Raw genomic sequence first — 26,140 nt, 5'->3', positions numbered from 1 at the left:
GGAACAAACAAGCAAAACATCGCACAGCTGGTATTTCAGTACATAGACATCAAACTAGGTGGAGCTTGATCTGCTCTAGTGGGGAATGCAAAATATCTTTACCATCGTTGTATAAAGGAAATGTATATATTGGGGGTCATTTAGAGTTAGACGTACGTCATTGTTTGCATAAGATGTGTATTTTCATACTGCAATGATTCCAAAATCCAGAAAGTATATGTCCATATATAGAGTTATTTATATCGCTGACATCCGTCCGCCTTTGTCTGGAAAAGTAGAATAAGGATGTGCAGGGACTAGCATGCATGGGCTGAGCACAGTATGGGTGAGTTCATGTAATTGTAACATAACATCTGCAAATACGCCTTTTAGGGCTCGAACCTCATACAGGTATTAGATTTTTGGTGCAGGTATATGATGATGACTATCAGCCCTATTTAGCTGTTTCTAATTTGCTGATTGAGTATTGCGTAATTGACATTTCCATTTTTAATTACATTTTATATCTGCACCCCACTGTATCGGGGGGGGGGGGGGGGGGGGGGCAGACCTACATTGGTCACAAAGAAACTGTTTTTGAGCTGCAGGCATCTTGAGACTCAACATCAATGAGTAATTCCACTTTTTTGTGTACATTATTTCCAACGTACGTTTGGTGCGCAAATGCGTCCAACTCTGAATAAGCCCCATTATGTCTTTATTGTACTAGTTATGATTTTGTTGTATATGTTGTTATGTGTACACTGTGCATGTGGTTATTTTACCATTTCCATGCAATACATTTTCTAATGAAAGAATTGTGTCTGTGTTTTTCTTCTTACTGTAGCAATAACTAGATATTTATGTGGATAAGAAATTCCCTTGCTATGGGCATATTTCAAAAGAGCTTTATTCACTACACAGAGAGAGAGGGATGCAACACTTTTTATTGTAGCTATTTGTTTGACTGTACAAGTCAGCTTCTCTTAGGCAAAATAGATGTACACTGGGACCAGTACCTGTGCAATACCTGTCATTAATACCAATTGCAAAATCAGGACAATTTAATCCAATTGCCAATCCACTCAAACCATGCACAGTTTGCCAAGAGTTCCCCCCGATCAGCCCAAACACCTTTCCTAGTAGGTTCAGCCTATTTGACCAACACAAATTGTGACTGTTCAAGGAAAGGTAGGTGAGGTCTAAGGTTAAGGCAGCTCAGGGGTTATGGCTGCCCTCCCACCTCCTCCAGGTAAATCTTGGTCCTGCTCAGAATGTGGGAAATGTTTTCCTAAAATATTAATTCTTAAGTATCAGAGAAGTCATACCGTGAAGAAACCATATTACAGAATGTTGGAAATATTTAGCACATAATTCACTTCTTGTTGCGCACCATACAGGAGAAAGACCATGTCATACAGGAGAGATATTCTTGCTCTGAATGTGGTAAATGTTTTACACATATTCCAAATTGTTAAATATCAGAGAAATCACTTAGGGAACAGCCAAATTCATGTGCTGATGTGGGAAAGGGTTTCAAAGTAATTCAGAAAGGTATTGTATGTCAGAGAAGTAATGAAGGGGAGAAACGTTATTTTATGCCCTGAATATGGGCATGTTTTACAAGTTCTTGCTGTCTGGATGTCCCATGTGGCTATAAATGAGGTTGGGATTTCCTGCAATGGGTTGGCAGTGGTCTTCTCCTGGGCCTGCTGTGGTGTTGGTAGGAGCAAGAAAGGGAACATGCTGGCAGTTTATTGATGGCCAATGTATGTGGCCCCATGCAGACTCAGACATGAATGTTCAGCTGTGGTGGAGGGCAGTCGCTTGCTAAGTGTTTTCAATATCGGAAGACAGTTCAGGCATGGGAAACCTGCTTGAAAAAGACATAACAAATTAAATATAGATACAAAGCATCCCTGACTTAGGAGACATCCAGACAGGGAGGCAGCATTATTATTGCAGAATGGGTTTAAGAATGTTTTTAGAGTTCCTTATAGGGAGTCCAGCGTCTTATGAAAACCTATAATGAATGGGGATAGTATTGGGACAGTCATGCTCCTCAGATTTTGATGATCAGTGTCAGGACACCAGGGCATTAGAGTCAAGGCCCACAGAGTAGCCCTGGTACCTTAGTGTTCTTTGGATCACGCAGACAAAGAGGAGTGGTAGCTATAATAGTACCTTTATTACAGAAGGTGCAAACACAACTGTAACACAATAACTATATTAAATCGCCAACATCTAAAAACCTCCCCAACACATCCCCAGATAAAGATATGAGGAACCGTTACATATGTTTAAACAGTATTTCTTTGGCCGGGCTAAGTTGTAAAAAAGTCTCTGGTCCTGATGCTTTTGTCACAATAGCTCAGTACTCAGGTCTTCCAGATTCCTCCGATTTCTACACTTCTAGGCTTGCTGGTCCTGGCCTCCCGGCCTTATGTTCACTAACGAGATGTTAGCAGCCTGGACCCCTGTCACCCTACTCCTGTAGGCACACCAGGGGGTAAATGTATCAAGCTGAGAGTTTTCCGGCAGGTTTGAAAAACCAATCAGATTCTAGCTATCATTTATTTAGTGCATTCTACAAAATGAAAGCTAGAATCTGATTGGTTGCAATAGTCAACATCTCCACTTTTCAAGCCCGCCGGAAAACTCTCAGCTTGATACATTTACCCCCAGATGTGCAGACGCACAAGCAGCTCCCATTGGGGCAGAGTTATACTGTTGCACGATGTTCAGCCAGAGATGTGCCTAGATGTAAAATTGTAATCAGGACACACGTTGGAGCTGGTAGGAGACAGATCTTCAATACCAAGCTCAGGATATCCAATAAACAACCCTTGGTCTCCTTGCAGTCTCTTTTTAAACAGTTCAGAATACCCACAGGTGAAATCCCGTCCTGTAAGGTTATCCCAAGTCCATACAGAATGCCATTGGCTCCCAAATCAGGGGTTGGATATGGGAGTGGAGAGAAGTCATCCCCACATGGGTTTCCCCCCAGCTGGTCTAGTGCATAGTAGTCTGACACAGTCCTAGAGAGAACAATAGAGTAGCAAACTGGTTACTGCAGGGCTTAATCCCAGATGATGAATAGCAACTTCCTGTTTCAATCCCTTCTATACATTTATGTTGTGAAAGGGGCTCCAGCTGCTCCAGACTTCCTGTCCTCACTAAGGGAGGGGATAACTGGCCAGGATATAGTCCAGCAGACAATTTGTAGTCCAAAAGAGGCACATGGAGCCCACCTGGATATATATTTATGAACCTGTAGTTTTAGTCCATTGACTCTTCATTCAGAACCATATTATGAAATCCATATACTTCAACCAAATGAATCCACAGAGTCATTATTATTATTATTATTATTATTATCGTTTATTTGTAAGCCGCCACATGATTTCCGCAGCGCCGTACACAATACAAACAGTAGACCATACAGGGCAAAACAGTACAGAACATTAAACATAAAATACAATACTTCGTAAACTCCGGGCAGGCAAATACAGTAGAGACGGAGTGGAAGAACAGGTATGGAGACAGGAGGAAAGAGGGCCCTGCTCATACGAGCTTACATCCTAAGGGAGGGTGGACAGAATCAGGCACAGAAGGGAGCCAGTGAGGCAAAGGGGAGAACCGAAGAGATGAGAGGTTAAGTGGATGGTTGGTAGGCCTTAAGAAACAGGTGAGTTTTAAGTGCCCGTTTGAAGGAGCACAGGTTGGGTGAGAGATTGATGGAGCGAGGGAGGTCGTTCCAGTGAAGGGGGGCAGCGCAGGAGAAGTCATGGATTCTAGAGTGGGAATTATATGTGCCAAAAGGGGATAACAATATATCCAAATACTAGTGACCAGATACATACTTTTGTATGGGGGGATTGTAACTGTAATCCTATCTCGGCACAATCAGCTTTTCTGTATCACTTTCAGTTTATATCTATTGTCAGACAGTGCATGGGGAAGCTGGGGGGGTCAGTGGCAGAATATGGGTTACACTCCTTCCTGATTGGGACAGCAATGGAGGCTGTCAGCTGGGGCTGAAGTGACAAGATGATTATGTATATCGGGAAATGGGACCCAAGTGGTTTCAGATCTTATGTAAAGCTCCAGTTTCTACTATAAAGATTTAAGAAAAGGAGGTAGGAGATGTATTTCCAATTTGGAAAATCCCTCCACCTCTACCCCAGTCCCTCTCCCTTCTCCCCCTCATCATAAAAAATTAAAAAATAAAACAGCAGTTTGTTCTATTTGTTATATATATCCAACCTTACATGGTCTATCTTTGGTACGGGAAAAGTCCTCACTTGTACACTCACCACGTAGGCCGTTAATTCCCAACTACCAATTGGAATGTGACATAGAATATAATCTATATTTCTATAGTCATTTGTATTTTTGCTTTGTTTTGTTTTATTTTTTGTTTGCTCTCCGATTTTTAGATTGTGTAACCTTGGTTCTTATTTAATGTCAGCAACATGTACGGTTGTGCTGTATATTGATATCTATCTGCTGTTACAAATAAAAAGTTAAAAGAAAAGGAGGTAGAAGGGGGATGAGATGTTGGGGTAGAAGGTGTGAGAGACAGAAAACACTAAGATAATTTGGTGAAGGTACGAGGACATGGTGGAGTATACAGAGAGTACCCCAGGAAGAAGAGGAGAGTGGACAAGGGAATAGTCAAGGAAAATAAGATGGTAAAGTGGTGGATACCTAGTAGTATAGCTGGGAGTATGGTAGGCTCAACTAAAGGAATGTGTAATTTAATCAATTAAGAAAGATCTAACTAAGTATTCATAATGCACAAGATAAAAGACAGAAAAAGAGTTAAAAAATGATATGTATGTAAATTAAATGATCCTTTAATGAGAATTAATGACACAGTGCAGCAGGTGGGAAATAATATCACACAAAGAGAGTTATAGAGGCCGGATACCCTGTACCTGTTCTACTAACAACTACCACAACTACCACTGGTAGTTCTCCTGAACATGATCAATAAATAAATGATGATGATGATCCAGCTGGAAGCAGGAAGACACAGAAGAGGAATGAAAGGCCGGGTAATGCCTTAATTTATGGTGAGTCATAATTATAGGTTATACTGATAATACTTCTCTAAATGTTTAATTAGAGAATCCAATACACAATACATAATGTGATAAAAAATAGCACTTAACTTAATACATTAATAACAGCAACTCTGCAGACATGTTGCCCTGTTGGAATCGCTCATACAGAGCAGACTGGCGCAATATTCACGCATGTGGGAATCAAGGAAGGAAAAATGACTGGTTTTATATATATATATATATATATATACATAAATATTTAGATAGATAAATGTGTGTGTTTATATATATATATATATATATATATATATATATATATATATATATAAAATGGATAGATAAATATGTATATATATATATATATATATATATATATATATACACAAGTTAACCCGTGCATGATACTCGTGCATTCTAGTCAAATCAAGCTACTTAAGGTCTTAAAAAGGTTCTTGTCATGCATTTGGGCCTAGCCCAGGCCTCCTCAGGGGAAGAGCGTTAGTTCCCAACGCAAGCGCCCTTTTTAATGTGTGTTCATGAGGTAAAATTACCTCACGAAAATGAGTTTGACCCCTTAACTCGTAAATTTAGCCTTTACTACCCCTCCCACGGGGGGAAGGGGGGATGATGGAAGTTAACTGACTTGACTATTCTATTTTTTTTGTCAAATAATGTCAGTATACCAAATTTCAGGTCAATTGGATGAGCCCTTTCTGAGAAAATAGTTTTTTACACACACACACACACACACACACACACTAACGCACGCCTCTACACATGTGTGTTCATGAGGTAAAATTACCTCACGAAAATGAGTTTGAGCCCTACCAAATTTCAGCCCTTTTTGAATTTTTTTTCCCATACACACTAAGAATTTAGTAGGTCAGTGTATAACTCTGCCCAGCAGGTGGCGCTGCAACTTGTTGTTTTTTTTCCACACACAGACGCCACTAAGCATTTATATATTAGATATATATATATTGTCGAAGTCAGCAAATTGGATAAAGTCATTTCAATTAAAGTCTAGCAAACTTGGTTGTCTTTGTCTAAAAAGATGCGTACGGTACGCATCGACGTACAAAGGCACGCTACGGCGTGAAAGGGCGTACGCATCCACTACACGTGGCAGCAACAGTAATTGGTCTTTTACCATACATTCGCACAAACACGCATACTTATAAAATAGTACACATTAATGGTAGTTGCAACACATAGTCAGTTATGTCGAAATATAGTAGTATTTATATGTTATATCAGAGTTACATGCATATTAGTGAAATACACGGAACGGGTTGAAGGAATAACATCATGAGTGGTATCATAATGAACCTTGTTACATATCCTACTGTTTGGTTCACTCTGCGAGGGAATCGCAGAGTGCATACACAAGTTATGAATGATAGGGAATTATGAACTACTTAAGACTAAGGAATCTTGGCGGAAAGAGCAGAGCATACCCCCTGCAGAGATGACCCCCTCCTTTGGATTCCTTAGGATGAACCAGCCAATGATTGACAACCCCTTGGACATTCCTGAGACCTGGACCAATAGATGCAAGCTATACCATATTCATTGTATTACTGTATTTGATTGTGTATATAAGCAGCAGCTTGTGATCCAGCATGCAGACATCTTGTCCCCAGACTTCAGGATTGAATGACTGCACTGGATCCAGAGCGCCTGCGATAAGTAACGGCTGTATTTACTATTACTTCGCTTGAGCATATTATTCTACTTATTGCGAATAAATCTTTGTGCTTTGGAAACACAAATCGAGGTTCGACAATCGTTATGGATTAGCAACAATACGCACATAACGCATGGTGTTCAAAACCTGAATTTTACTCTGTGTTGCGAAACCGAATGTCCGTTTTGCAGTATCTAGGGCACGCTAACTAGAACCTAGGGACAAAAGAGAAAACTGTTTCTTTTTTTCTGTCATTGTGCGTTTTAACTGTATTGCATTGCTTAGCGTATGTGTAATTCCTGCTGTGCGTACTCGAACTTCCAGTAGACTTGCCACGTGGTTAAACAATCGTTTTGATAGTTATTGTACATGTATAGTATAATTACTTGTGAAAGCCTCTGAGATATTATTACTGTTGTTGGGAACTTTTGATTTTCTGCACAGAAAAGGTGTATAGTGTGTAATGTTGTAACGTAGATATACTGTTCATTATTCATTGTGCTCAGTTGCTGTCTGACGAGGCGGATTGTCCAACTGAAGGACGGTATACAGGGCAGGTATACCGAATGCGAAAACCGGGTTTTCGCAAAGCGCTACCAATAGATCGCAAGGTTTGCTAATAATTAGTATTGGTAGGCAGTGCGATCTAACCGCATCTTTAGTGCGAATTGGTGAAGCAGCTAGGAGTAATTATATTGGAAAGGCTGGTTGATTGTATTGACTTTGTTCTCCCAGTCAGGCTCGGACTGGCCTGCAGGGCAGCAGGACTATCCACCGGTAGGCCCCGCCACATTATAGCCATGCCCCCTCCATTGTTAGGGAGGAGCTAAGAAAACAGCTAACTCCCGACTTGCATACAATTCATCTATTGGACATACGCGAGAACAGGAAGGGACAGATGCGTTCCACAGTGGAACGCAGGCACCTTCCTCTCCAACAGTAACAAGCACGGACCACGAGAAACATCCTCTGATTTCAACCCACTGGGTACCCGGCCACCATCTCTATATACATCGAAACTGCAAGTTAACAAAGTTAAATAAGAAAGTATCACAGCAATAACCATGTGATATATATGGACACTGATCTGAATATTTATATTGCACTAGCAGAGACTTAAAGAAATACCAATTCCCATCTACTGGACTTGTATGCTATGAACATTATTTTATTGAGATATCAGTGACTGTGTTATATCTGGATCAATGCAGCATTTATACTTACTGCCATTTGCCTCCCAGTAGCTAGACTAGTCCAGGTCTATATACCTAGGGTTGTCTGATTTTTTATGTATGTTTAATTGATGCCATACCATATGTATGTATATAGAAATCAATGCCTCATAATATAAATACTGTGGTTTAATTGGAGTATTTTATTTGTCTATATTAATGTATTTTTATGTATTTTAACCAGGATTCAATAAATTGTGATAAAATTAACATTAAATGTTATCCCACTAATTGAACCGAGCCTCTTGCTCACAGCCTAATACAAGATATAGAAAAATACGAATTGTATTCAAGATAAAAGAATACAAATTTTATTATTAGCATTACACTTGGAATAATACATAAGTCAATGAGCGCTTAACTTTCAGTATATTATTAGTTTGTAGAGAGGGATAACCTGTGTTAATGCTGCACTTGCAACAGTAGGGGTAGAGCGCAACTCCTCCCCCCCCCTCCCCGTTTTTGCCAAACACTCCCGTTAAACACACTACCACACAGGTGCAGAGAGTCACGTCTGGGCTCTCTGAACCTGCGCGGTAGTGTGTTTTTCACTTTGAGCAGGGCAGATGAGAGTAGGAGTTCCGGATATCCAACCGCCCAGAGGAGCATGAGCAGGTTAGTAACTAAGTGCGCAGTCAGCCTGTCATTTTAAAAGAGAAGGATGAGCACACTACATTCTTTATATACTACACTATGGTGCTAGCTGTCCTTCGTGGGCTGACCACTCTCCCTTTAGTGTTTGGTCTTGCCTCTATGATGGCTGGCCACACCCCCTCTGGTGGGCCCCTAGCATTGCAGTCCCCCGGTGGGCCCTTCATGCCCCAGTCCGACACTGCTCCCAGTTATAATAAACTCAGCAGATTTTGTGGTTGAGCCAGGGTATTGAGGAGCTGATAGCCCTTGGGGCCCACAGTGATATTTCTGTATTAGGAATCCTCGCCGGGTGCGAGAAAAGCGAGTGAACGCGGCTAAAGGAAATATGTTCACCGAGCATTAGAGATCTCTAGCTGTGATTGTAGCAACAGAGTTGGTATATTGTTCAACATGGGTGCTAAGCATATGCTAGAGATGGTCAGTGTACTGCCTAAGGAAGGCCCTATTGGTTCAGCGAGGTTTCTCATGTGTAAGAAATATGGTGCATACGCAACTGTGTATTGTGACACGTGGGTCGAGATGACCAAAGCTTGTGATAGGCCTTTCCCAACAATAGGAAGTTTTAATGCAGAGGTACTTAATACTGTAAAAGATAAAGTATGGTTGATCAAGTCAACGAAAAAGAGAAATAGACATAATGATTGTTTAAAATTCTGGCAAATGGAAGGTAACACGTGGCAGAGCAGCGAATGCAAACCGGAAGTAGGCGTGGCGAAAAGCGCGCGCAAGGCGGATGTAACCGGTGAGAAGCATGGCGAACTCAGCGCAAGCGCGCCCCAGCCACCTTATGTGGCGGGAGGGGTAAGTACAGCCGTTGTTAAAACTGAAAATAGAAAAATTGCTAAGTTGCATCCTGTTTTAAGCCAGTTTAAATCAAGTGTATCTGAAAGTGAAGATGAACCCACTGTGATTTCGGCCATTGCCCATGCTGTTAGTGTACTAGAGGCTCAGCGCAAGTACAAGAAAATGGCTGAGATAGTGAGAGTAGCGTGATTACTAGGAGTGAAAGCGTTCTAAATCTAAAACCAGCAAATCCTGTAGTGTCCCCTGAAGTCATTGTACCAGAGGGTGCGTTCCTGGTCCGCACAATATCAGTTCCCAATGGGAAACCGGATAAGGATGGTGTAGTTCCTTTAAGAAATGTTACAATGCATTGTCCCTGGACTAGATCAGAATTATGACTGAATTCCCAGATCCTAGAAAAGAGTTGGCTGTGTCAGAAATTTGTTAAAGACTTAGAAAATGCCCACGAACCAACCAATAAGGATTGGCGTGTAGTGTTGAGGGCGTGTCTTCCTCCCAATACTAACATACAAAAATTCATTGAAGATTGTTTGTTGGAGGAAGATGACACCTTGACTGATGAGATTAACCAAAAGAATATAGAACAAATTGTCAAACACTTAGCCATCTATTTTCCAGTAGTAGTAAATTGGAGTAAGATTTTCACCATTAAACAAAAGGATAGTGAAACAGCAGCAGATTACTTCACTAGAGCTATAGCAGCGATAACACGGTTTACTGGGATATCCAACATAAGTGAGGACCCACATCACAGAGAGGTAGCTGTAGGGGTACTGATGGATGGCCTTAGAGAAAATTTAAAGACGAGAGTACAAACCACATTACCTAATTGGAGAGGCGTCACGGTAGACTCTCTTAGGGAGTCTGCTGTGGAGCATGACAAAAACCTTTTTAGAAAAAGGGAGGAGAAAAGTGATAGGTTAATGACGGTAAGTATACAGGCTCTAGAAAGGGTGCACACACGACCACCATCATACAACCCATATAACAGGAAACCTAAAGTGATCAGGTGTTTCAACTGTAACGAGGAAGGACATTACATGAGAGATTGTAAAAAGGAAAGACTCAATACACAGAGGGGTGGGTCACATAGATATCCTCCAAGGAGGGATTCACATAGACTAGAAGACTCACAACTACCCGCGCATATTACGGCAGCAAATGCTGTGCGGGAAATCAATAGTCAGCGCTAGGGGTCAGGTCATACCTGTAGTCTACAGCCAGTGAGGTTAACTGAGAGTCAGAGTGAAGAACCAAAAATGATAGTTGACATAGCTGGTAGGAAACAAACTTTTCTTGTAGATACAGGGGCGGCCCGATCTGTGATAACCTCTCCTTTCAATCTACAGGTGACCAGTAAAACCATTCCAGCTATGGGGGTAACGGGAAAAGTTTTACATTATCCTCTAACTAAACCCGCTAAAGTTACTATTGGGCCTCTGAACCCCTTGGCCCACCTCACTCAGCCCAGGTGGCGGAACTAGTAGCACTAAGGAGAGCGTGTGAATTGGCAGAGGGTAAATCAGCCAATATATATACTGACTCTAGGTACGCCTTCGGGGTAGTGCACGATTTTGGGGCCCTTTGGTGTCTTAGAAACTTTACGACAGCAGCAGGTACACCAGTGGCACACTCACAACACATAAAAGGACTTCATTTGATCGTGATTCCACAAGACGACTTGAAGTGTAATAATGAAGTGACTGTACAATATCTTATAAGAATGAGTAGACAGCTAAAACAACAACAACAAAAACTAAAAATGCTGTCACCTGGTATGCCAGAGATGAACTGTCATGATGTTGAACCTGGAGACTATGTTATGATCCGCAATTTCTTACGTTCAGGTTGTTTAACAGACCGTTGGGAAGGCCCGTACCAAGTGCTGCTGACCAGTACTACATCACTGAAGGTTGCAGAGAGAGACACTTGGGTCCATTCCACCCACTGCAGGAGAGTCCATAATCCGGAGAAAGTGCAAGATAAAACTGAGACCGATGACATAGATCTGTCACTTGTGAGCCTGTTCCAGGAGACCTAAAGCCTGCAGTCGAGACACCTGAACCAGAGACGTTGCCTCAGAATTATCTTTCCAGCGATGAAGTGGCGGTTTTTGTTTTTCTTTTGTTCCAGGATTTTCCTTGTTTTTACTCTTTCTAGGACATTCTATTTTTGTGAAGGAGGATGGAGGACGGAGGAGATTTCTGGGAGTGATACGGATGAAATGGAGGCCGAAGAAAAGTTAATAGGATACTCAGAGCAGCCCATTATCAAACTTGGTCCAGGGGTTATGAAAAGGTCTGCTAGCTCAGGAACTCGGAGGCAGTGTGAGGGGCTATTGTCTGATGAGTATTGTATCTGCAAGTTCTGCGACTCCCTAGTTGAAGAGAGATGCATCCAACGATGCGAGTCCCCCAGTACTCTGAATATAGGCGGGCATCCTTTGGAGGATTATCACTCCCTGGTGGGTAAGGTGCTAAACCAAACCGAGTGTTGGGTGTGCTCTCACGTGCCTCAAGGGCAGCATAATATAGGACTAGTGCCATTCCCTCTAAACATATCTGAAATACTCGAATTGAGGGGTGGGAGGCCCATAGAAGGGAGGTACAATAACACTAGGTCCCCTAGTCTGACGCTTCGACAATACTCCATAGGCAGATCTTTGCTGTGCCTAAACATATCTCATGCAAAGCGCCTGGAGAATTGGGAGGCTGACCTATCAGATCAGACAATGGCTCGCCACACTCATTTAAGAGGGAGACTCACAAGGTCACTACTAGGCAGGAATGTTGATGGAAGTCACAGATTAGGGCGTATAACCAAGCATAAGAAGGTATCCATTGGAAAAGTCTCTACAGATAAATGTAAAAATGTCATTAATGCCGACACGTGTCTAGAACAAATGGAGACACTGGGCATGGGTAGTTTTATCAAAACTCTGTGTGATATAATTCATGGGCATACTGCTCCTTATGTTCTCCCTGATGATGTGTATTTTGTTTGTGGGAGGAAAGCTTATTCCTGGGTGACTCCGAGTTCCAAGGGCTTGTGTTTCTTAGCTAAACTGGTTCCTGAAATCATGACTATTACTCATGAAGAAATGGTTGATATTCACAAGACTACATCACCACCATACATACACACACAGTATGAACACCGTGGCAAGAGAAATATGATTCCTGGTGAGGAACCCATAGCTACATAATTGATTAGTGAAACTGCTGGTTTCCAAGTTATGGTTGCTCTAGATCTCACCAGGACCGCTCGGGGAACGTTAAACTTTAAATATATCCAAGATCTAGCTAAATTAATAGATAATATCACCGAGATGTACGATGACACTTTCAGGTATACTGGAAGGGAGCTACAAGCGTACAAGAAGGAGTTGGTACAACAAAGACTGGTACTAAATTATCTCACCTCTATTACTGGTGGGTACTGTGTGACACTGGCCACCCAGTTCGGTGTCAAATGTTGCACGTACATTACTAATAATACTGATCACCCTAAAGAGGTTATAGACCGGAGGATGGATGAAATTCTGCAGCTGAAATGGGAATTTCAAAAGAGTCACAATTCTTCGTTATATGAGGTCGGGCAAAAAGGTGGCGGGTTGGTTCTCGTGGTTGAACCCTGTGAAATGGTTCTCTGGTCTGGGGGAGTGGGTACAGGAAATGGTTGCTAGTGTAGGTAAGCTCCTTCTCCTTATACTGGGTGTCATCTTAGCAATTGGTTTAGTTGTCAAATGTGCTCCTACTGTGTTGAAGTGTGGAAAACGGTCTCATAGGAGTAACACTGAGAAGGAGACTGAAAAAGTGGTACCAGATACCGAGATCATGGTCTGTGAAGAAGTATTGTATAATCCTGAACTTGAAACGGTGATTGGGTGATAGTTTATTACACTATCAAAGGGTGGAGCTGTCGAAGTCAGCAAATTGGATAAAGTCATTTCAATTAAAGTCTAGCAAACTTGGTTGTCTTTGTCTGCAAAGATGCGTACGGTACGCATCGACGTACAAGGGCACGCTACGGCGTGAAAGGGCGTACACATCCACTACACGTGGCAGCAACAGTAATTGGTCTTTTACCATACATTCGCACAAACACGCATACTTATAAAATAGTACACATTAATGGTAGTTGCAACACATAGTCAGTTATGTCGAAATATAGTAGTATTTATATGTTATATCAGAGTTACATGCATATTAGTGAAATACACGGAACGGGTTGAAGGAATAACATCATGAGTGGTATCATAATGAACCTTGTTACATATCCTACTGTTTGGTTCACTCTGCGAGGGAATCGCAGAGTGCATACACAAGTTATGAATGATAGGGAATTATGAACTACTTAAGACTAAGGAATCTTGGCGGGAAGAGTACAGCATACCCCCTGCAGAGATGACCCCCTCCTTTGGATTCCTTAGGATGAACCAGCCAATGATTGACAACCCCTTGGACATTCCTGAGACCTGGAACAATAGATGCAAGCTATACCATATTCATTGTATTACTGTATTTGATTGTATATATAAGCAGCAGCTTGTGATCCAGCATGCAGACATCTTGTCCCCAGACTTCAGGATTGAATGACTGCACTGGATCCAGAGCGCCTGCGATAAGTAACGGCTATATTTACTATTACTTCGCTTAAGCATATTATTCAACTTATTGCGAATAAATCTTTGTGCTTTGGAAACACAAATCGAGGTTCGACAATCGTTATTGGTTAGCAACAATACGCACATAACAATATATATATATATATATATATATATATATATATATATATATATATATATGTAAATACATGATGATATTCACATTTCAATATTGATCATTCCAATCTGTAGGGAACATTTACTTCCATTTATTTTATGATTTTCTCTAACACCAGAGGAATAATATATTGCAATAAATTGGAGATATGAGAGAAGAGACAGAGATTGTCCTGTCTATACTTTTCCCATTAACATTGTTCCATTCTCAAATAGCTCTGAAGCAATAACTAGGAGTTAATTGCTGGATGTCACCTCTCTCCTGATGATAGTTTTCAGTTTTCCGGTCATTGAAAGAGCAGCGCTTATAAGTCTGCCATAAGAAGATATCCCAACAGCGGCCACAGTGTTTGTGTGCACAACCAACAACTCTGTAACGTGACGCGTTTCTCCGCCTCCAAGGGAAATATTTTCAGAAGGATGGAGCCCAAATGCTGCTTGGAAATCTAAAAGTATATTGGCCAATCAGTAAGGGCCATCAATAAATCCAATTAGAACTCAGATCTTACATACATTTATGTATATGTCGTATGTAAGATCTCAGTTTTCTATGTTTATCTAAAGAGACTGCAGCAGCTTTACATACACAAGGATTTATATTTATTATATCTTGTGCACATGTATCCTCTATTTATCTATTTTGGGAAAAAGGCTCTTCTGGGAAACTCTATTTTTATGTCTTGCTATTCAGAATCATCACATGGAAAATGTATATTTTGGGTATTTTTGCCTTGTGATTTCAGAAGCACACTCCAATGCATGCAATGTGTGCCTTGGCCATGCCCATTACTGGTGCTGAACAGAACCAGTTGCAAACAAAATTGCAATCTGGCAAATCATTTCTCAAGCCCAGTAACAACATGACTGTGAGCTGTCATTTGTGCCAAAACACCGTTAAGGTCATCACACAAAATGGCCTCTCTGAAAGGTTACACCGCTCTCTAACACGCCTTGGTGAACTATGAATTACTCGGTGTACTCTCTCTTTTCCTGCTGCTTCTCATCCTGCTCCAAAATCATCCTTCTTCTCCTTCTACAGGATAAATCCACTGACCACTTGCATAAGGTCAACTAGCTCTCTTATCATTTCCTATCATGTCCATCTTGTACACCTACAACAAACTTGACTTAAACACAGATCTAATATTTAATATCTATTTTTAATATTTTATTAATATATATTTTATTTAATATTTTTAATATTTTAATATTTATTTTTAAGACATCAGATAACTCACACAGGTGAGAAACCGTTTACATGTTCTGAGTGTGGGAAATGTTTTATACAGAAATCAAATCTTGTTAAACATCAGAGAATTCACACAGTTGAGAAACCATTTCCATGTTCTGAATGTGGGAAATGTTTTATACATAAATCATCTCTTGTTAAACATCAGAGAAGTCACACAGGTGAGAAACCGTATACATGTTCTGAGTGTGGGAAATGTTTTGCAGAGAAATCAAATCTTGTTAAACATCAGAGAAGTCACACAGGTGAGAAAATGTTGGAAATGTTTTCCACAGAAAGTTAAACTTGTTGAACATCAAAAATTTCACACAAGATAAAAGCAATTGGAAATGAAACAAGTTTTCCGCAATTCTCCAAATATTGTGAAATCAGTTAACTGTTAATGTAAATTAAACAATTGATCCGTGTGTGTGTGTATATATAATACATATATATAGTCTAGTCGTCCACAATATTAATATCGCTGACAAGTGAAGTGAATAACAGTTATTATCTCGTTATAATGGCACCTGTTAAGTGGTGGGATATATTAGATAGCAAGTCAACACTTAGTTTTTGAAGTTGATGTGTTGGAAGCAGGAAGAATGGGTATGCGTAAGGATCTGAGCGACTTTGACAAGAGTCAAATTGTGATGGCTAGATGAGTGGGTCAGAGCATCTCCAAAACGACAGATCTTGTGGGGTGTTTGCGGTATGCAGTGGTTAGTACCTACCAAAAGTAGTCCAAGAAAGGACAACTGGTGAACCAACGACAGGGTCATGGGCACCCAAGCGCATGAGGAGCATAGGCTAGCCTGGCTGGTCCGATCCCATAGAAGAGCTACTATAGCACAAATTTCTGAAAAAGGTAATGCTGGCTATGATAGCAAGGTGTCAGAACACACAGTGGATCGAAGGTTGCTGCCTATGGGGCTGTGTAGCCACAGAACGGTTAGAGAGCTCATGCTGATCCACCACCAAAATGCCTACAATGGGCAAGTGAGTGCCAGAACTGGACCATGGAGCAATAGAAGAGGGTGGCCTTGTCTGATGAATCGCATTTCCTTTTACATCATGGATGGCCAGGTGCGTGTGCGTCGTTTAATATGGGGAAGAGAAGTCACCAGGATGTACAATGGGATGAAGGCAAGCCGGTGGAGGCATTGTGATACTCTAGATTATAATCTACTGGGAAACATTGGGTCCTGGCATTCATGTGGGTGTTACTTTGACACATACCACCTACCTAAGCTTTGTTGCAGACCAAGTACACCCCTCCATGGCAGCGGTATTCCCTGAATGTAATAGCCTGTTTCAACAGGATAATGCACCCTGCCACATTGCAAAAAGTGTTCAGGAATGGTTTGAGGGACATGACAAAGAGTTGAAGGTGTTGACTTGGCCTCCAAATTCCCTAGATCTCAGTCCATTCGAGCATCTGTGGAATATGCTGTAAGAATAAGTCCAAGCCTTGGAAGCCCCACCTTACAACTTACAGTACTTAAAGGATCTGCTAACGTCTTGGTGCCACATCCCACAGGACACCTTCACAGGTCTTGTGGAGTCCATGCCTCGCATGGTCAAAACAGTTTTGTTGGCACAAGGGGAGGGGGACCTACACAATATTAGGCAGGTGGTTTTAATGTTGTGGCTGTGTATATTGGTTATGTTGCCCTTATCTAATTTGCGAACGAGACAGGTGTGCACCACAATAAGTTAACTGGTGCCGTGCACGGAATTGTTATGGCTGCCACTTGTAAGAAATTGTTAAGCCACATATATGAGGTCTCTTAGATCATCTGCCTCTGTTTCTGATATATTTTACAGGTAATGTGAGGCATTCCTAGGTGTTTACTTGGTGCAATCACGAACGATCTGCACTTAATTCTCAAGCCGCGCATGTGCACTGATGAATATGAACTGTGCATGTGCAAAATGGCCACCAGCTATAGTATAAGTAATAAATGCACATATAGGTGAATTTGTTCTCCTGATAAAGTCTCTAGTAGACGAAACGTGTTGAGGTCATTACATGTGATATATTTCTCAATCTTTCTCTGTATCCAATATTGGAATTGAACCACCAGTAATTCAATCTTTTGTTTTCTGACTCCACTGAGTGGTGATCAGGGGAGGGGTGGCAAATTTTAGCCCTGGGGGAAACCTCGATTCAACAGCCTATTAGGACCATTTTAAAGGGAAAAAAAGGCTAGTGGCTAAGTGATCCAGCCCAAGGTAGCCCATTATGTGACCGGCCTGGTGGGCAGGTGCCCCCCAGCCCAGCCTGCCCCTGGTGGTGATTAATGACAGTGAGTACTGGTATAATTACACCTTGATTACAGATAAGACTTTGATTCTTTTATTTTTTGTGAATGTGCAATTTTTATATTCAATAAATTTGTTTTTATGAAAAGATACTATATGGGATTTCTCATTCTTTATATCTATGTATGGTGTGAACTAGACAAGCAATATTGAGCCAACAGGAACCTGTACAGATAAGCAAAATAATTTCTATTTATCTGGTACACATAGTATATGTGGTTTGGTGTGATATAACTCATCGGTGTGACAATATCACACTATTTTTGGTTATCCTTTTCTTATCTTCACGGGTACAGATGACTGGAGAACACATATATGGTTCAAGCTGAATAACCCAGGATTCATGTGTTTAGAGCTTTGTTGGAATACAGATCTGGTACACATCTGTGACACCTACTGGTTTTTGGAATCACTCTCCTGAAAATACTACACTATATATTTTATACATGATTATATATATATATATATATATATATATATATATATAATTATTATAGTCATGTATAAAATACATTTTAAGTAACATGCAATAACTTAGTTCTTCAGTTCTGGTATCTTTAAGTCAAACAATATATATAATATAGATATTTAGAAGTCAAATAATATAAATAATTATATATATATATATATATATATATATATATAATTGTTATATATTATATACGTGCTTGGGCGCTCACAAGTATATGTAGGTTAAGAGACCAGTGGAAGTCTTTAAAAAGCAACACTTCCCAGCTGGATAATATATAACACATAGTGTAGTATGTTAACACTTAAATATCCTCTACCCAGAAGAGCATTAAAGTCCAAAGACTAACGATTTTTCTTGTACAATAACTGGTGTTCAGTTCCTAGTGGTGCAGTTGTCTCTGGAAACCAGTGAACCACGTGTAGGTGAATGGGGTAACCCCCTTATATAATGTGCTTCCTTAAAAGCTTCTTGTATTATTGCGTTGTATTCTCTACATTGATCTTCACAGAGTCTTCTTTCAGTATATAGCTCCCAATATGGAAATGTGAAAAAAGACCTAAAAATATCTACTGCAAATTTCTTTATTACACCGATACCAAATATTTAAAAATACACTCACATTCCATATAGATAAAAACTGGTGCACAAATAGGTACCATCTACATAAATATAGGGTGGATGACCCTACCACAAAGCTCACACGAAGACACGGAGGAAGGTAAAGCTGAAATTAGTCCCGGAAGTCTCCTTCCAATCACCAACCAAGTGAACGTCCTGGTCAGCGAGGAATCACCACAGTGACCAACGCGTTTTGACTCCTCAGATTTGAGTCTTTCTCAATGTTACTAATTGTCTGACTTTTTAAAGTGTATAGCAGCCAATAAAGTGCCGCCGTGGAGACAAAGATCCTGTACGGAAGTCGTCGCTTAACTCGCAATGAGGCTTGAAGGAAATTCAATGTGAGGCTGCATTCTTTTAGATGGAGTAAAAAATGAGGTTTGGATTTAGAAACAGATTTAATGCATATAAATACCAAAACGAGGCTTGGATTTAAATAAAAGAAAACTAATACACGCAAACACATTCAGCTCCAAACCGAGGCTTGGACTTAGATGGAAACAGGGCTAAAACATAAAGACCTCAAGCACTAAAACGAGACGTGGGCTGGAATATGGCAGAGCTAATACTTACAGCTATGTTGAGCTCCAAAACGAGGCTTGAACTCAATATTAAACGGATTTGTTTATGATACTATAAAAACTAAAATAAGGCATAAATCTAAATAAAACTTTTCTATAATAAAAAAAAAATTTAATTCTGAAATGAAGTTTTGGCTTGAATTTAAACAGAACTATACATGATATGAATTTTGAGAGTTTTGATCCAAATATAAACATAGCTCTCTAAACATTCTTATTTATCCCAAAAACAAGACTTGAGAAGCTATTACAAAAATGATGTTTTGGACATGTACAGGAATAAAACACACATTCATCAACACTATTTCCAGCGATACAATAGAGTCACAATATAAATATTTTTACTTTGTCTTAAGTCACCCTACCAGTTAAGTTACCAGAACCTGTCGTTGATGAGAGCTTCATCTTTAGCAACCTCCTTTCCTATAGAACCAGATGTGTTTGCCGGTGCTCGGTTGTCCCCAAGGCTTAATCTCGAGTAGTGGTAACTTAATTCAGGTAAGTGGGCACCACAGAGGACTACGCAATGAGATGTTGAGGTGAGATCTCTATGGCAACTGGGATGCAGGATGCACCAGGACCAAATTTAGCAGGTATATGGAGTTTGCAACAGGATGCAGTACCAACCTTCACCAGTATAACATATTTACAGTGCAGAGTAGAGGATGGTATAATATCAGATGTGGACTGTGTAGAGTTGGAGCTAGAGAGCAACACAGTACAAGGGAAGGTGCTGGAGCAAGATCGAGCTGTAAATCAGGACTGTGAAACACTGCTGACACAGATGAGTTCAATGGAGTGGATAGCAAAAATAAAATGCAATAAAACCCCAAAAATGAAAGTGCATAAGTTGTGTAAAAAATGAGAACACAATGATATGTGGAGTTTATAATTACCTATATGTAATGCCAAATGATGCCATTAGTAAATATCTATTATACATTCTAATCTATTAGTTTGCAAGTAACTACCTTTCTGTATAACAATTGCTTTCCATATCTAGCGATCACCTTTGATAAATGAAACAGTTTTTATTAGTGTATTCATATGAATTATAAGAATGTCAAATGTTTATCGTGATTATATCATAACTGAGTTGCCCTGTATCAGATAAGAGCTAAACAATCCATAAGGAGAATTCTCTTTGATTCCCTCTTGAGCTCCTGATGGAGATCTCCTCCTCTCAAACCCATCTTGATCTGTTCCATGACAAAGGCCTGTAGTGATCTTGGATCACAGTCATGGCACTTCATAAAGTGCCTTTCAACATATGTTAGTTGTTTTAAATTATCTTTGTTTCTCTTGACTCTCTTTATGTTGCCTACATGCTCCAAAATTCTATATTTGAGTGACCTGCCTGTCATGCCACCATAGTTTAAGTTACAGGGGCAGGTTAAGCAGTAAATAATATTCGGAGAGCTACAATTTATGAATCCTTTGATTTAACTCTCAAGAACCGATCTCTTTACTCCTTTGTTTGTATCATAAATTGGCATGCCCGGCACACGCCATATTTGAAAAAACCCATTGGTCTATTAGAAATTCTCTTTTCAAATGGTGAGACACTGTGGACTAAATGAAACCCCAAATTCTTAGATCTACACCATGTCATAGAGATCCTATCCTCTAACACTTCTTAGAGGTCATCATCAGACTTTAGGATGTTCCAATGTTTCTGGAAGATATTGGCTATTTGCTGTTCACTGACCTTTCTGCTTTTCGTACAAGCCTAGATTTCAGTTCATTTGATCTTTGAGCATAGATGTTATCATCAGAACAATTTTGTCCCTAATTAATTCTCCCTTGGGTATCGCCTGAATTACTGCTGGAAAATTAGAATTTATAAAATGTAAGAAGCTGTTGATGTCTCTGCTATGTGTACTGTCAGTGGCTTCACTAGGCAGGCACAAGATGGCTGATTATCTTCTGCTTAGTTATTTTATGTATAGAGGAAGTGAATCTGCATGATACAGGGGGTTGGGTAGTGTTATGTGGCTGCGGGGGCTCACTGTACCATTATTAACCCTGGCACATCACTCATTTAAAATTTTCACTTGTGCAGTGTCAGAGGCTGGGAGACACTGTGACAAATGGAGCCCATCACTGACCAGGCTTGTAGAACAATCCCTGCACTAGTCTGACCTACTATAACCGGATCACTCTGAACAAGTCTTATTGCAAAGTTGAAATGAAAAGAGTCAATACTACTGAACTTTTATATTTCAGATCCCCATAAGATGGAGCAAAGTTTTGCACCCCTGTAGACACATCTTGACCCACTTAGCCATGGGCATACAATATAAATGAGAGCTTTTGTACAAAAATGACATCACAATATTGCATTTAGACCGTGGGACACATTTTTCAAGATTCATAATCAATCCCCAATGGCAAAGTATTACAGATTACAGGATTATTATATGAACTCACACCTTCAATTAGAGAGTATGAACAAACATACTGTAACAGTGTCTCAGATCCCACATTATATCTCCAACCCATTGCCAGAATTATATATTACTCAGTACCCAATATATCAAGGTAATCTTGTTTTAACTGTGTACAGTGTGGACGATATCTGGTAGATAAAAAAGTTCCACACATGAGTGATCAAATTTTGTGTATAAACTATGTAAATATATTATGCTTAGTTTAATTTACATTAATAAAATCAACTGTTTTTACAATATAAAGAGTACTGCAGCTCCTTGTTTCATGTCCAATTGCTTTTCTCCTATGTGATATTCAAGACCTGATTTGTTTCTAAACCATTTTCATTACTCAGAACATGGATATGGTTTGTTATCTGATGCTCAAAAGGATTTGATTTGTATCCGAAACATTTCCCAAACTCAGAACATGGGAATGTTTTCTCATCTGCATGGGTTCTCTGATGTTTGATAAGTTTTGAGTTCCATGGAAAACATTTTCCACACTCAGAACATGGAAATGGTTTCTCACCTGTGTAAGTTCTGTGATGTTTGACAAGGTTTGACTTCTGTGCAAAACCCTTCCCACACTCAGAACACGGAAACGGTTTTTCCCGTGTGAATTCTCTGATGTTTGACAAGTTTTAATTTCTGTGAAAAACATTTCCCACACTCAGAACATGGAAATGGTTTCTCACCTGTGAGTTCACTGATGTCTAATAAGTTTTGATTTTACGGCAAAACATTTCTCACATTTAGAACATGGAAATGGTTTCTCATCTGTGTGAGTTTTCTGATGTTCAACAAGATTTGATTTGTATACAAAACATTTCCCACACTCAGAACATGGGAATGGTTTCTCGCCTGTGTGAGTTCTCTGATGTTCAACAAGTTTTGATTTCTGTGTAAAACATTTCCCACATTCAGAACATGGAAACGGTTTCTCACCTGTGTAAGTTCTCTGATGTCTAATAAGTTTTGATTTCTGTACAAAACATTTCTCACACTCAGAACATGGAAATTGTGTCTCATCTGTGTGAGATCTCCGATGTTCAACAAGATTTGATTTATATACAAAACATTTCCCACACTCAGAACATGTAAAAGGGTTCTCAGCTATGTGACTTTTCTGATGTTTATGAAGAGATAATTTAACTGTACAGCTTTTCCCACCCTCAGAACATGGAAATAATGTATCATCTGTATGAGCTGTACGATGTGTAACAATATCTATGTTATCAGGATTACATTCCTCATGATTAGAGAGTTCAGATAATTTATCTCCACTGTAAAGTATTGGATATATATTTAGGGTAATTGGGTTCTCTCCTGTAGAATCTTGAGTAATGTTGTTATCTTCCATTTCAAAATCTGTAGATAAAATCAGTTGCTCCCCCAAGATATTCTTGCGTTTACATCCATCTGCTGAAAGTAAAATAAATGTAAGGAAGGACATTGAGCTGCAGATTACAATACCCAAAATTTTCAAACTATGAGCGAGTTGTTCAGTTGTTTAATTTCAATTTGCAATTGACGAACACTTCATTACAACTATAAAAGCGCATTATCAAGCACATTGCTTAGATGCAGTCATAATTGGAATTCTTGTAATGACTCAATAAACAAAATATATGACTCTTTACTGTAATACATTTTATTACTCACCTGTGCCGATATCTGTAGGGATTTCCTCCTCCTTACACTGCTGATCACCCCTCACATACGTCTCTTCCTCTCCCTCTATAATTTTTATTTTAATATCAGTCAGGACGTCATCCTAAATAGCCCACAAAAGAATGATCATTTTTTAGTCAAGTTTTTTTATTGGTATTTCAAAACAGAACATAAAGAAAATAATTATTTCTGAATAAACGTGATAGATATAAATCACCGGGTGTGACACATTACATCAAAGATTAGTAAATTTCCAACACTTATGCAGGTATACAAAAACATACAGAATAATATCAAGACTGACAATAATACAGTATATATCAGATGGCATGGGTCCCCATGGACTCATGGGCACCCCTGATCATCATCATCATCTATTTCTTTATATTACGCCACTAATTCCACAGCGCTGCACAGAGAACTCACTCACATCAGTCCCTGCCCCATTGGAGCTTACAATCTAAATTCCCTAACATACACACACAGACCAAGAGAGACTAAGGGCAATTTAATAGCAGCCAATTAACCTACCAGTATGTCTATGGAGTGTGGGAGGAAACCAGAGCAACCGGCGGAAACCCACGCAAACACGGGGAGAACATACAAACTCCACACAGATAAGGTCATGGTTGGGAATCAAACTCATGACCCCAGTGCTGTGAGGCAGAAGTGCTAACTGTTAGGAACCCCTCCAGCCAGTACAGCAAAACCCGGAGTCTGCTCCGAAAGTCCGGTGTTCACTGTTGGGACAGACTTGGCTGCAGACAGAGGGTTGTGAGATGTCCACTGGCTGGGGAGAACCCAGGAATAGAGTTACAGAGGCCGTAGAGTAGGAAGTGCAGGAGCGAGTCCAGTGAGACACCGAGTGGATGGTGTCAAGACTGATATATCACTCATTGCCACTGGAATAAATAAGGAACAGTTGATAGAGAAGTCCCCTGATCCACAATGGTTTCTGTACCGGTACTTGTCCGGAAAGGAACGGAACTTACAGTGATAGGTAAAGATGATGAAACTGAACGTAGGCAGTAGCCAAGGGTAACTACAACCCACAGTACCGGTGAGAGTCTAGAGATTTTAGGGAAATAGTTCTTAGGCGATTGCCAGGGGTAACTGCAACCCTCAGTACCGGTGAGAGTACGGAGATTTAGAGGTACAGTTCTTAGGCAGTTGCCAAAGGCAAGAGGGGGCTGGACTGTTTCTGCATTATCCACAAAGAACTCTTCCCACAAGACAACCAGATCAGGTCCCTTGCCCATTAAAGGTAACTAAAAGAGTTCAGGTTCCAGAAAGATTGAACCCCTGGTAATGGCAAAGTCTACAGACAATATAAGAGGGGAATGGTCGCAGAGTTGTATCAGTCTTTCTAATGTAAGATTTTGGCTATGAAGGCACGGGGAGGTGCCCCGGGTGGAGCCGCCTAAGAAGGGATGCGATGAGCTTGCTCCACTGCGAACTGAGCCGTAAAGGAATCCTTCCCAAAAGCTTGAATTAACCATTTCTCCAAGAAACATTCAGTAGCAGGCCCCTCCACTTATTCAGGTAGCCCCACAAAACGAGTATTATTGCATCAGAGACTCCCCTCACTAAAAGAAAGCGTCTGCTTACATGCCAACATCTGAGCTTCCAAATTATCAATTTGACCCTTCATAGGTGCTGTAGCATCTTCTAGAGTCTCCGCTTCAGCCCCTCACTATTGGATTTGTTGCATATCATGTCTAAAAAGGGAAAGGTCGGCCAGCTGTAGAAGCTGCTGCAATGTGACCTCAGGGTAAGTAGGTGAGGTTGGTGCATTAGGAACAGTGGTAGTTTGGGAGGGCACACATAATGGAGTTTCTCCAGAACTGTCAGTGGGTGTAGAGGAATAGGCAAACCGGTCAAGCCATCCGGCCAGAGCAGCATGATCATATAACGAGGAAAATACATCCCAATATAGAGGAATGGGTATAATAATAGTGTTGTATTTCATGGATAAACACTTGTATGAAAGTCTTACCATGAAAGTACCCAAGGCAGGATCATAGAACAGAGTCAAGATAGTATAGACACCACTTATAAAAGGCAAACTGGATAATCCAGATATGGGAATGAGGTTCAATAAATAAGCTAATGACTGTCCCAGAGGAGTAATATATATTAGATGTCAAGTGCCAGGATGTTATCACAGCACAAACAGGCAAGATAGCATAAGTCAAATTACAGCCACTGTGTGAGGTACCTGCATGCACTCAGAGCCTGAGGCCCAGCTGTTGGGGATCCAATCTGTATCTCAGGATGGAAGGCTGACTTGGAGCAACAGAACTGTGCAGCATGAGGACAAATCGCCGCTCTCTATGGTGGAAAATAGGGCACCACCAAGACGTCAGCCCAGATTACAGGACAGGAACAGAAAATGTCCGTCCCCAGCTCCCAGGGCAGAGGGGTATAGTCTACAGCATTGTCATGTACTCGAGTCGCACACAGTAAAGGGAAGAGCCTGAGCAAGTGTCGGCACCCGACGACCTGACAGTGATGGGTAAGTATGGTGATCTGTCTCACCACAGCAGGGGTCCCTGGGGTGTCCGCACCAACAGTCAGCGCCGGCAGCACGGAGAGGCAGAAGCGC

At 40.5% G+C, this 26,140-nt stretch overlaps 2 pseudogenes; one reads left to right on the top strand and one right to left on the bottom strand.

The window, feature by feature from the left end:
• Window positions 1-15,740, top strand: part of LOC142108364 (uncharacterized) — a 159,526-nt pseudogene extending 143,786 nt beyond the window's left edge.
• A 5,905-nt stretch (window positions 15,741-21,645) lies between these two features.
• On the bottom strand, window positions 21,646-24,665 carry LOC142108690 (uncharacterized; annotated as a pseudogene).
• Window positions 24,666-26,140: the final 1,475 nt, after the last annotated feature.

This window comes from Mixophyes fleayi, chromosome 12 (assembly GCF_038048845.1).
Source record: "Mixophyes fleayi isolate aMixFle1 chromosome 12, aMixFle1.hap1, whole genome shotgun sequence".
Lineage (NCBI taxonomy): Eukaryota > Metazoa > Chordata > Amphibia > Anura > Limnodynastidae > Mixophyes > Mixophyes fleayi.
The sequence above is the reverse complement of the archived record's forward strand: the minus strand, read 5'-3'. Positions and strand labels throughout refer to the sequence as shown.